A 13,133-nucleotide genomic window follows, 5' to 3' on the forward strand; every position below is an offset into this window, starting at 1 on the left:
CGTGTATTTCTTCTATGTGTGGTACATCTTTCAATCCTACGGCTATAGCATTGGCTGACGAGTCTATAAAGGATCAAGATGAACTTGATCACTGTTCTAATTCATCCTTTATTGATAATAATGTGGCGCCTGAGGCAAACTACGAACTACCTGAAATCTCTCACATTTATTCCGATGATGAGAAACATATGTCAGTATCCTCATATATAGCACCTACTCCCAGACGGTCTCATATCATACCGAAACCCATCCCTCTTCCTTCCATGCCCCTGCCTTCTTCGTCATTTCCATCTACTGCATGTCTGTCTTCCACAATACTAATTGAAACCACCTTGCATGCTATGAATCTGGCTATATCATCATTGTTTAAATTATGCGAGACCTTGGATGAAAAACTTAAAATCCAGGATAAACAACTTACTAAATTAATTAGATGGCAATCACAGTTACGCTTACAACAGTTGAAACCATTAAATGACATTACTCTCATTCCTCCTAAAAAATCAAAGTCACCTCCTGCTAAATTATTACAGCAGAAAGCAACCAAGGATTCTCCATTTAATCAATTGGAGAAACCGAAATTGGCCATAGAAAATACGGCTACATCTGCCCAGTTTACCCTACCTTCATTCCCACATATTATTCGAGAACTTCATTCCCATGTTCAGAAGTGTGCTCCTGTATGTCCATTAGCTAATATTGTGTTGCTTTCAGCATCAGTGAATGTACTACAATCTTCTAAAGAACTATTTACAATTTTTTCGGGTGCTGCCCCTGCTAAACAGACTCATACAAGCCCCTTAAGAAAGAAAACAAAAAATCGACCAAAGCAGCATATTCCCTCCTCTATTGCTAAATCATTTTTGAAAGGGCTAAAGCTACCTGCCAAAAATAAAATGACCATGGCTGCTAAAGTAGTATGGGATAAATATGCAAAAATCGCTGCAGAGAAAAGCCTAAAAGGGCTTGTAAATGTACAACTTTCAGTTGAACACTCGCCCTTAAATAACATTGTGGCCTTGATTGACAATGAATCTGCTGTATTGGATAATCACCCGAAATTAATCACTGCTCCAAGAGTGAACGATCTATTGGATGCTGAATTGTGTTTAGAACGTGCAGAGTTGCGCAAAGAAATAGACCTTTATCTAGACGCTAAAAGTATTAAACTTCCTCTAGTTGAAACTAATATCATTGATGGATCTAAATTTAAAGATAGTTCTCTTTCTCAAATTGAAGCAAATAAGCTATCTCAACTTAGATTGCCTTCTACCGTAAATTCTGTACCACAGCTGCCTTCCCTTCCTCCTTTGGCAGTTGCGAATAAAATGGATCAATGTAACTTATCCTCCATGCCTCCAACCTTAGATTGTATCATAGCGTCAGCCATTGAACAATACATGTTAAAATATCACCAGACTTCTGGTAATAGTGCTGCTGCATGTGATGAAGGCGGGCAGAAATTACCTTCATCTATTGCTACTTCTAATCTAAAACAAACTTTATTTGCTGCTTCTAATCTAAAACAAATTCCGTTTGGCCTTACTGAACAGGTAAGTTCCCATGCTATACCCACTACGAATTCGGAGAGTACTCAAAATAGACAGAAAAAACCTGATGTAAAAATAAATCTCCATTCACTAATTATTAAATGTAGGCCCTTGCCGTATCATTCATATGATCTGAATCGTGCTAGCCTATTAGCGATTTTTGGTGACATATATGCGTTGGAGGATATTAATTTGGGTGACATTGAACAAGTTGAATTCCTAAATAATAATGACTTGTCTTTAGTGCGGCTCTGGCTCCGCTCAAGAGTGGTTTTAAATACTCTTTGGGCCGCTCGCTCAGCCTTGTGGGATCTGGGTTTTGATCTAGCTATTGACCATCAAAGAAGCTCTGCTATTTCGGTTTCATGCAAAGATGAACAAGTAACATTGGGCGACTCTACTAAAGCGGATTTTAGTGGTTCACAATGCAAACAACAGTGTAAATGTCGGTGTTCTGCCTCTCAAGCTTAACGTTTCCCCTGGTAAGCAACTCTCATTATTAAGCTGGAATACTAGAGGCTTCAAACATCTTTTTTCTGATGCTGCCATTAAATTAAGAGAGTACAATTTTATACTACTACAGGAAACATGGCTATCTAACTGCCCGTCGTGGGATGGTTATTATCCCATCCTAAATCCTGCTATTTCTGGTACTAAGGGCCGCCCAATGTCTGGTCTGTTGATGATGTTGAAAACAACTCCATCCATGAGTGTTATCTCACATGAAACCTTGACCCCGTATATCCAGTTAGCCCAATTATCTATTGACGATTGTCAGTATTCTCTGATTAATACATATTGGAATCCAGCTGCTTTCTCCACCGATTCCTACTTGCGCTCTCTTGAGCGCTTATGGGAAAAAATATACCAATACAAGAAACAATCGCACATAATTTTAGCGGGAGATTTAAATCTCCATTGTTTAAATAATAGCAAAGTATTATCCGACGATCGATTACGAAGCTGGAATGCGTTTATACAGTCGAAAGATATGTTTATGGTGAATGGTTCATTTCCTGAGGACTCTCCTCCCCACCCGACATGGAAAAGGGGTAGTTCTGTGGCTACCATTGACTTCATTTATGTTAGCCGTTCATTGTTCCATCTCCTGAAGGGGTTTCAGGTTTTGCCATCTTCGGCTAGTGATCATAATATGTTGCATCTCCACTGGCCACTGAACTCTGGTAACCAAGGAATTGCTCCACTTGTGTCTTCTATAACAATGGAAGGTACTATTGATGTAAATCCTGGTCGAAACCGTTTACGATGGTCCAGTACCAAACTATTGCATTTTACAGATTGTCTTAGAATATCATGTAAAACCTCGCTAAATGATTGGAATTCTGATTTTGATTACACAAAACTAATGTATCAATTTGCTGGTTCTACTAAGATAACAAGATCTTCAGTTGCAGCACATTCTTACAATCAAGATATGCAGAAAGCGAAAGCTCTATTTCGAAAAAATATGAAAGCGGTCCAATCTCTACCAGTTGATCAGCGCTGGGCTGCTCTTAAAGCAATTAAGACCAAACATAAGAATTGGAGAAGAACTTATCGTTCGCTATTATATCAAAAAGATGGTGAGGCAATGTTGGTTAAAGTTTTAACAAAAAACTCTGCAGGATGTTGGTCATTAATAACAGACACATATAACACCACCCAATGTCAAATGCAGATTAATGATGTTGCTTCTTCCACATGGATCTCCCATTTTGCTGGTCTTTATGCTCTTCTCCCTCCTACTAATAGCGTACCTTCTGTAAAACTTGAGGGGCCCTTGGCAATAGCTTTTACAATAGACGATATTCTTTATATTATTCACAAAGCTAGTAGATCCCATGCTCCAGGCCCTGATGGGCTTTCTAATGCCATGCTGAAAGAATTTCGGGATTTATGGGCTCCCATCCTGTTTGAAATCTTCTCTCAAGTTGTAATTACCCAAAAGATCCCTAAATCGTGGTGTACTTCATTGATTGTACCCATTTATAAAAAAGGCGATAGACAAAACCCCGCAAATTATAGGCCAATCGCCTTATTAGATGTTCCAGGGAAAATCTTTGCTTCATTAATTCTAAGAGATCTCCAACAATGGATCAACTCATCGAACATGAGAGATAGGTTTCAGACAGGATTTGTGGCTGGTAAGGGAACGGCTATAAATATCGTCTCCATGACTGCAATCAAGGCTCTCTGCTGTCAGCAAAGGCAACCGTTATTCGTTGCCTTTGTAGACTTCAAGGAAGCAATCGATTCTATAGACCGCTATCTAATGCTGCATAAACTGCTGCTATTGGGCTGCCCTTATTCACTGGTCAAGTTAATTTCTATCTTTCATGAAAACACATCAGTTCATATCCGTCTTACTCGCGATGGGATGTTAACTCCTCCCATCTTAACATATCGAGGACTGAAGCAGGGATGCATCCTGGCGGCTACTATATTTAACCTATTTATCCTTGATATGGGTGAAAAATTTCAGAATGTTAACTCTGACCCTCCCAAACTAGACCAAGAACGGATACCATGGATCCTTTATGCAGACGATCTTGTTCTATTGTCAAAAACTCCAGCAGGTTTGCAACGCTTGATTAATGGCTTATCGGAGTATACCGTAGAAAATGCCATGACCATAAACTTAACGAAAACTCAAATTATGATGTGCCAAAATCGTAAAATGACAAAATACTCTCAATTCAAGTGGTATTTAAAAAAGGAGCAAATTCTCTCAACTTCAATATATAGATACTTGGGTATTATGATTAGCCAGGGTAACAATGATAAAGTGTTTCAAAAAGAACTTGAATTGAAACTGCAAACCCTAATCTCCCAATCTAGGGTTATATTATATAAGTTTGGAAAGTTTACGTGCAATCATATAATATTATTTTATTCCATGAAAGGAAAACCCATTATCTCGTATGGCTCTGAAGCTGTATCGATGTTGCCCCGTTTAGTGTGGGATCGATTGGAGGGTAAATACTGGCGCTCAATTTTTAACTTGCCTTCCTGTGTCCCCATTGCAATGATTCGTTTTGAATTAGGGCTGCTATCGTTATATAGTACTATTGCATGGAAATGGATAGCTCTGTTGAGAAAATGCATTCTGTCATTACAATGTGTAGATATATCTTGTATTTTGGGTAAATATTTACTATATTCAGATCATCAATACCATAAATGCTGGTTAAATACACCTATAAACATTCTTTCTGATGCGGACATCTCTTTAGATACTTTAATCCACAATTTGACGCAAGCTAAAATTAAACTGTATCGGCAAGATTGGATATATACTTTGGAAAAATGTTCCCACTCTAAAGACTGGAACATTGCCCAGTTTGGCCACAAAAAATATAGAGTTGCAGAATCTTATATCTTAAAATATCCATCTCCAAAATTTAGAGATGACTATATTCGTTTTCGTCTAAATTTGTGGCATACAAAGGATATTTTATTTAGTCGAAAACTAATAGATGCCAGTGAGAACATCTGTCGATTTTGTAAGGACCTTGATACCACAGAAACGTTGAAACATGTCATCGCCTACTGTCCTGCATTATATCCTATACGTCGTAAATACTATTTCCATTGCTTTAAAGCGCAAATGATAACCGATATGGAAGAGTTATGGCTACTGATTTTTGGTGCAAAGAGAATGTCAATTAGATTAGCAACAACAGGTTTTTTAAATGAATTATACCCAAAGTAATTGTGAATGCTTTTATGAGGCGAAGGTGATGGAAAAAAAATGCTGCTATTATGTTTTATATACATCGGATGCCAGTCGTAAAATGTTGAAAAGTTGTTATATACTGATGAATTGAATTGTAATAGGTTTATGATATGTTTTTATTCATTTTTGTAATTATTGAAAGGTTGTTTCATACAGCCAAACAATAAATAAAAAAAACGTTTTATAAAAAAGAACTGTTGTCTGTTTTCTTGAGGTACTACAAGCCGACTGTAGTCTCCAGTGCAGACTCAGTTGGTTCACTGTAGAAGAGGCCATCTTCCCAGTGCAACCTATACTTCCCAGGCTCTTGCCCATCAGCCTGAGAAGCTGCCTGTTGGCGAAGACCTTCCAGAGTTGGATATTCTCTCTGTCCCTTACTGAAGTCCGCCCTGTTGGGTCCACCTTCTGCCAGTAAAGACTGCAGCTCAGGATGGTCAACAGGATCCAAATCTCCAATGAGTTCTTGGCCTTCCACTAGCTGTTCTTCAGAGTCTAGCTCCACCATCCAGGGTTGTACCTCCCTCTCAGCCTCAGCTGGAGGGGGAGTTACAGGTGTAACTTTGGACAACCTAGGGGAAGTCCTTGTTGGAAGCACTGGAGTGCTTGCTGTTGGCTGTTTCTTGGAAGTCTTGGGTTTCCCCTTTGCTTCTTTTTGTTCAGTGATAGCAAGTTGTAACTCCAGTGGAGTAGGAGTGATATCTTTCTTCATCAGCTCCTTGGGAGTACCTCTCATGGTTCTCTCCCTTGCAGGTCTGGTGAGCTCCTGTAACCTTTTACTAGGAGGTCTGGGGGTATGTGACACTACTCCAAGAGTTTTCAGGTCATTACCCAACAGAACCCTTCCTGGCACCTCACTTTGTATGATGACAGGTATCTTCACAGTCATGTCATTACACTGGATGAGAACTGGTAATTGGGGAAGCATCTGCACAGGCCCTCCAGCTAACTTGGTGAGGCGTTTGGGTGCCTTAGCAACATCCTCAGCCTGAAAAAACGATGTATCCACCACAGTTATGCTGGGCCCAGTGTCCCTAATGGCAGGAGTCTCCTGACCATTCACCTGGACACTGTCCTTATAATACTCTTTAGTATTATCTGGGATAGAGTTATAGACATCTAAATTCTGTTGTTCCCACAGACCCAGAGACACTAAAGAAACACTGGCTGAGACTCCAATGGGTTCATCAGCCAGCAGTAGAAAGTTTCCACTTGCCATTTGTACTTCCTCCTCTGGAGCGAAGGCTAAGGAGACAAGTTGGACCCCTGAAGGTTTACCCTTACATCTGGGATCTCCATTCACATGGTCAGGTGAGCCACAAACAAAGCATTTACCAAATGCTTTCTGGAATGATGGCTTGCTCAGATCTCCTTCTGGTTTACCACCAGAGGGTACACTACTCTGATTTGGTTTCCCTTGTGGTTTACCCTTATTGTTCTGTTTGGGGCCCTCTTTGGGATTGGAATTATTAAAATTCTCTTTGGAGTCCTTTTTTGTATGCCTCCCCTCATCCTTTTTCTGAGTTACCCCAAAGTCCTTGTGAGTAGCCCGGTTGGCAACCCACAAGTCAGCAGCCTTAGCTAGTTTTCTGGAATCTAATTCCTTTGAATCAGCCAAGTGCTGTCTGAGCTCAGGAGAGCAGGCATCATAAATTGACTCCAACATCACAAGATTCTTCATTCCCTCATAAGTGTTCATCTTGTAACCCTTAATCCATCCCTCTAAGTTCTTCAAACGTTCACTCACCCAGGTAGCCCAAGGGGTACCATCATGCTTTTTGAGGGTACTAAAACTCTTAAGGTACTGGGAAGGGGTCTTCCCAAATCTAGCTATCAAAGCTAGTTTCACACATTCATAATCCTTCTTATCCTCCTCCCCAACTCCATTACCACATCAGTTGCAACAGGGGGGAGCCTAGAGAACAACCAGGAAAGTAACTCATTTCCCGTAATGTTCTGGAGCCCATGATTATATTCAAACAAACTCAACCAATCCAACACATCCAACTTAGGCTCATACATACCCACCAACTCCTTAGGCATCCGGGGTCTTTTGGGACTGGAACTCCTAGAGGATTCGGAGAGAGAAGCACTTTCCACAGACATTTTTTTCATTTCTAGCTCATGGTTGAGCTCCATTTCTCTGAGCCTTAGTTCTTGGTGCCGTTGTTCTGTTTGAGCATTAATTCTTTTGAATTCTAATTCAAGCTTCATTTTTTCTAGTTCCATATATTGAGGATTAAGTGTGGGACCTGGTAAGGGTCCAGTAGGTACAGCTGGCAGGGCAGATAGAGGCCCAGGGGAGACAACTCTAACATCTTCCACCTCCTCTTCTGCTTCTGACTCAAAGTTATCAATGCTAACATTCATATCAATATCAATGCTGTTATCTACAGTTGCTGGAGTGGTAGGTTCCTCTGAACCACCATCCAGACTTTGGTTTGCTAACAACCTTTCGATTAGCTCCATTTTCTTGCCTTTAGTCAGGAGATTCTTGTGCTTACAGAGAACTCTTAAACAATCAGCAGTTTTTGTAGCAAGGAACTCTTGACTATAGCTTTCCATAGTTGACATGTTTTAGAAAATACTTCTTTAGAGCTAAGCTTTGTGGTTAGTTGCACTAAGGTATCTATAAGCACACTAAAATGTATACGCAATACAAATCCCACCACTGCCACCAGTGTTAGGCAAAAACCTGTGCAGTTCCCTTAGGGACCACTGCAAAAGATTTAGGACTACAGGTGTTTGGCAGTAAACCCACTTGGTAGCAGTCTGCACCACACAGATTCACTTGGTAGCTGTGGCTGAGCAGTCAGACTTCCATCAAGACGAGTTAGGCAGTATGTAGAGTATACACAATAGGTACAGAGACACAGTAGCACAAGCAAACACTGACCAGAGCTTTGGTGTAAAAGTATATAATTATTTATTTAAAGACACACTTAAAAGAGGTAAGTAAATTCAGCACACAGTCACTATCATATATATACAACCCTAATTACTTATTAGACAAGTCTTAGTGAGAAACACCCCTTATTTTCAGACAGAGGTGAGTGCTTAACATAAGATGGCACTCTAATAAGTTATAAAAAAAGGAGGGATAAAAGGCAGAGTTATGGAAGCACACAAGTTTCAATACTTTTACAAGAACCACAGTAAGGCAGGATAGGCAGAGTTCTACTGGAGAGCAAGGAAGTCAATTGCAAGGCCCAGCTCTTGGAGAGAGCAAGCAGAAGGGGTTCACCCAGTGAGGTTATGCCCAAAGAGTCTTGTAGATAGTTCGCACAAAAAGGATGAAATTAAAGTCAGGAAAAGTTAGCTAGGTTGTCCCAGGCCAACCCAGGTTAGAAAGTCGAGACTTTATTGTCACCCCGAACGATCTGTCGCAAGGGAAGCTAGGCGGGACACAGTACCTTAAGTGTGAAAGAAGCTCCAGCGGGGGCAGTTGTTCCTGGCAGCGGGTGCAAGTCGGTGTTTCGTCCAGAGGAAGAGGGGGTCTCGCCATGGAGGAAAGATGAAGGTTGTTGCACTGCCAGGGAAGAAACCAGCGCAGAGTTCTTCGGTTAAAAGGTACTACCCTTCTCTTCGCGGTAGTGGTAAACCGTGGTATTCCAGTTGCCGGGGTGCTTGGCACGGGCAAGGCGGCCACGAGATACTCCAGGAAGGTGAAAAGAAGGCGAAACTGGTTATCCCCACCAGTCAAATGAAGAAGACTCTCCGGACTGGAGATCTCCTCTGTCGTCGGGAAAAGTGGTGAGACGGTTAAGCAGGGCTCCACCGGTGGTGTCGTCGTTGCAGGTCGGCTCAGCTTCTCCCTCCTCGGATTCTTAGGTCCTGTGGCGACTTCTGAAGTTCCAGTCCCCAAAGCCCTGCTTTTATGCAGCACACCCCCATTCACTCAGCCTAGCTGTCAATCAAGCATGCTAAGCGGTGAGCCGGCCGGCTCACCACTTGGGCCAATTACACAAGAGTGCGACTTGAGTTACCAAGGTAACTCAGTCCAGGGGGCATAAACCCCTTCCCACACCCCCTGTGGTACCCAGACAGAGTGGCACCACTTTTGGAGGCTTCTGTGGAGAAGCCCGCCAAAAAGTGGAACAAAGGGCTCGACTTGGGTTGGAGTCACAGAAGAGAACACAAACGCCATTTTAGAATCGAGTTCTGGCAAAAAATACCAACCGGTGAATTAATATTAAATAAATAAACCGGTGGTATGTTCGAGGCTATAAGAATTAAATAATTAAAGTTGGTAACCTCGAACAATGGGAAAATCCCATAGAGATATATTTGCGGTCGAATATAAAGAGTAGTATCCACTGCCACCAGCCAAAACTCGATCAGGGGGGACGGAGACGTGCCCCCTCGAACAACAGACCCCGGGGCAATCGAATTGCCCCGACCAGTACATCCACAATATGATGGTTTGTACGGGTTTCTGTTCATAATTTGGGACTAGTAAAGCCAATGGTAACTTTACATGCCCTGGGAGACAGAAGTCAGTCCCAGGGCATGAAGTCTATGTTGGGGGGTCGCTACGACACCCCTGGGTTACGGCACAGAGGGTGCTGGGTAACCCACATCAAAAACACATGAGACCCTATGGAGTAAAAGACCCCATAGCCCATAAAACACATGGAAAGATAAAGGAACACCTCAAATCATGTCTAAGAGTGGGAGTAAAAGAGTCTCACTCTTAGCAGGAGAAAAAAATAAACCCCAAAAATCCAGCAAAGCTGCTGTGGGACACACTAGGTTTGGGAAATTAGCCTTTACAGAGAATTCTCCCTAGCACTCGCCTTGGAGGAAGGCTGTGCCCCTCTCTCACGCCTGCTGCCATGTAACAATAGTTACATGGCCTCGCCTTGGGCGGCCCAGCGGCATTACCCATAACTGTTGAACACATATGCAGCAGACATACCTATGTTGTTTTGCGGGATGGCGTCATGCCTCACGGCCCTTGCCCCCTTCCCCCTAAAAGATTTACCGTAAAAATTTGGTCAAGTGTTGGCAATAAAAGGCCGTAGGTTTTTATTGATACAATTATGGTTATAGGAAACATAAACAATATACGTAATAATAATAAATCATCCTTTTGGGCACCGGGTCCAGAGATGCCCCTCTCTGGCCCGTGCCGCCACTCACGGGCAGGTTCCCGGCTGTCCGTGTTCCCCCAAAAGGTTTCGCTATTTGCAGCCCCTGAGAGCTAGTGTGGAGGAGATTTCTCTAAAGAAATGTTCCATGCCCTGTTCTGATAGTTGGGTGCCATCCTTGTGGAACAGGTCGGGGTCCCCCAATGTTATGGACGGGTGTTTTATGAACCCCAGGCCCTTGGCTATGCAACATTTTTCCACCCCCCTGTTCAATTTCCTTCTGGAAATGTCCACTGCTTTGTAACTGGTGGCCCCTGCCATTTCCTTCAAGGCAGGATTGAAGAGAAATAAATTTCTGTGCCCCTCCAAGTGTGGGAAATGCCTGATAACGAGGCGCAAATGTCTTCATATAAGTTTTTTCTCCCTACGGACACCAGATCGTTACCCCCCAAATGTAATATCAGGAATTCAGGCGGGTCCCTATATGCAACCAGGTCTGCTAGTTTGTCATGGATGTCCGCCCACAGGTGGCCTCTGTAACCCCACCAGGATGCAATGGTGTTCCTAAACGGACGGCCCTCCTTGGTTTCTTCCACCCATCGCCCTGTTCTGAGCATGACCGAGTGTCCAACTAAACATGCTGACCGCAGTGGGGCCTTCCCTCCATCTGGTGTCTCTGTCGGTTGAGGGAGAGAGAGAAAAAGGGGGGAGGGGTAGGGTGAAGAACTAAATTAGTTCTGGTCTGACGTGTCTTTTGTAACAATCTGACTTCCAACCTCCTATGCTCTTAAGTTTCTGGGTACTCAGCCCTTCCTGCCATGCGGAGGTCGCGGCCCCAATTCTAAAAGAGTGGGTGCCGAATTCTTTTGGATCCCATCCCGCACTGCTAAGCGCTTTATTCAGCACCCCTTTAAACTGATAGCGGCTTAGAGCTGAGGATTCTCTATCAATTAAAAATCTTCCTCCAACTTTGGGCTTTGTGCGTAATATAGAATAGTGATGCATCCCGGCAATTTGGAGCATCGTCAATGCAACAAATGTTAATTGTTCTTCTGGCCCCAGTTTTTGACTGCTGTATCTCTATGGTGACGCTGTCCTGTCTAATCCTGGTCTCCATGATGCCCAAACCATTGGTGGCCTTGGAGCTGGATGCGATGAGCTCTCCTATTCGGTAAGCCCCAAAGAATGCCAGAAAAAATGCTGTCCTAAATAACAAAATCTCGTACGGATGAAAACATATGCTTGCTAGTAGGTGAGTTATTACTACCAGTTTGTCAAAATTAAAGGGCGGCGGGTGTCTACCTGGGGTCCCTCCGTTTTGCCCCAGCCTTTCATTGCGTATGAGATTAAAGCGCTCTGGGTAGGATCTGAGTCCCCCCCGCAGCTTAGAAAAATAGGATATCACTACCAGGTGTCTTTTTGCCCAATCTTTTTTAAACCCCTGATCATGTGCTCATTTCAAAAAGAACTCAATATCTTTTATAGTTATCAATTCTAGATGCTTCAGACCCGTTGCTCTAAAAAATGTTTTTAAGCACTTACTGTATTGTGCTGAGGTGGTGCTTGCCAGGGCTTTTTCCGCCATCTCTGCTAGGGACCCCGTGGCAGGGTTCTGGTTTTCCGTTGGCAGAAAAGGGCTGACACCCGTTTTTGAGGTGCCTGGTCTTTGTTGTGCATCCCAGCCTTGGCCGTCTGGCGATGGCGTTAATGCAATTCCTTTCAGTTTCCCATCATCGACCAACCGTCTGCCGGTATTGCCATCACCTGTTCCTGGGCGTATGGTGCTAGCTCCCGGAATCTTGTCCACTGAAAGCGAGATAAAGCATCTGCAATGTTATTATCTGCTCCAGTGATATGTTTGGCTTTGACAACAATGTGTTTTTCAGGGTGACTGTTGCACTAGCTGGCATTTTGTGGTTCTTCTGTTCAAGATGCCTACTACCGCCATGTTGTCACATCAAACTAAAAGTTCAGTGTTAGCTAGCCGCCTGCCCCAGATGCGCATGGTTAGCCAGATGGGAAATATTTCCAGCAGGGTAATGTTCTTTGTCCACCCTGCCGTCTGCCATGACGTGGGCCATTGCCCAGCCACCCACTCCGTGTGTAATATAGCCCCGAAACCCCCGCTTCCGGCAGCATCTGTGAAAAGGACCCTTTTTTGTCCATGTGTTCAATGGCGTGCGCCAAAGTGTGGGCCTGTTGAAGTTCTTTAGGAAATTCAGCCATACTTTTAGGTCCTCCTTCACCTCTCTGCCCAGCCGGATATGTTGGTGAGGTTTGGTGCATGTCTTGTTCTTAAATTCCAGGCTTCTGGAAAATACCCTCCCTTGTGGGATAATTCTGGCTGCGAAGTTGAGACTGCCTGCCAGTGATTGAATTTCTCTTACTGTGCCTTTGTTCCTGGCGCTCAATTCTTGGATTTTCCTCAGTATTTCTGCCACCTTGGTTTGTGGGAGTCTGCATACTCCTGCTGCAGAGTCTATCTCTATGCCCAAAAAGATAATGCTTGGGGATGGCCGGGTTTTCTTCTCTGTTGCCAAAGGGGTGCCCCATTGGGCAGCCAACCCTTCCAACTCCGCCAGGGCCCTCTTGCATTCTCCCGAGTCTGCTGGTCCCATTACTATGAAATCGTCGAGGTAATGGACTACCTTGGCCCCCGGTGGCTGTTTCATAAATGTCCACTGAAAAAATGAGCTGAACTGCTCAAATAGGGCGCACGACACTGCGCACCCCATGGGGAGGCATCTATCGCCATAAAAT

The sequence above is a fragment of the Ambystoma mexicanum genome, chromosome 11 (assembly GCF_040938575.1).
Source record: "Ambystoma mexicanum isolate Mex_15411 chromosome 11, UKY_AmexF1_1, whole genome shotgun sequence".
Classification (NCBI taxonomy): domain Eukaryota; kingdom Metazoa; phylum Chordata; class Amphibia; order Caudata; family Ambystomatidae; genus Ambystoma; species Ambystoma mexicanum.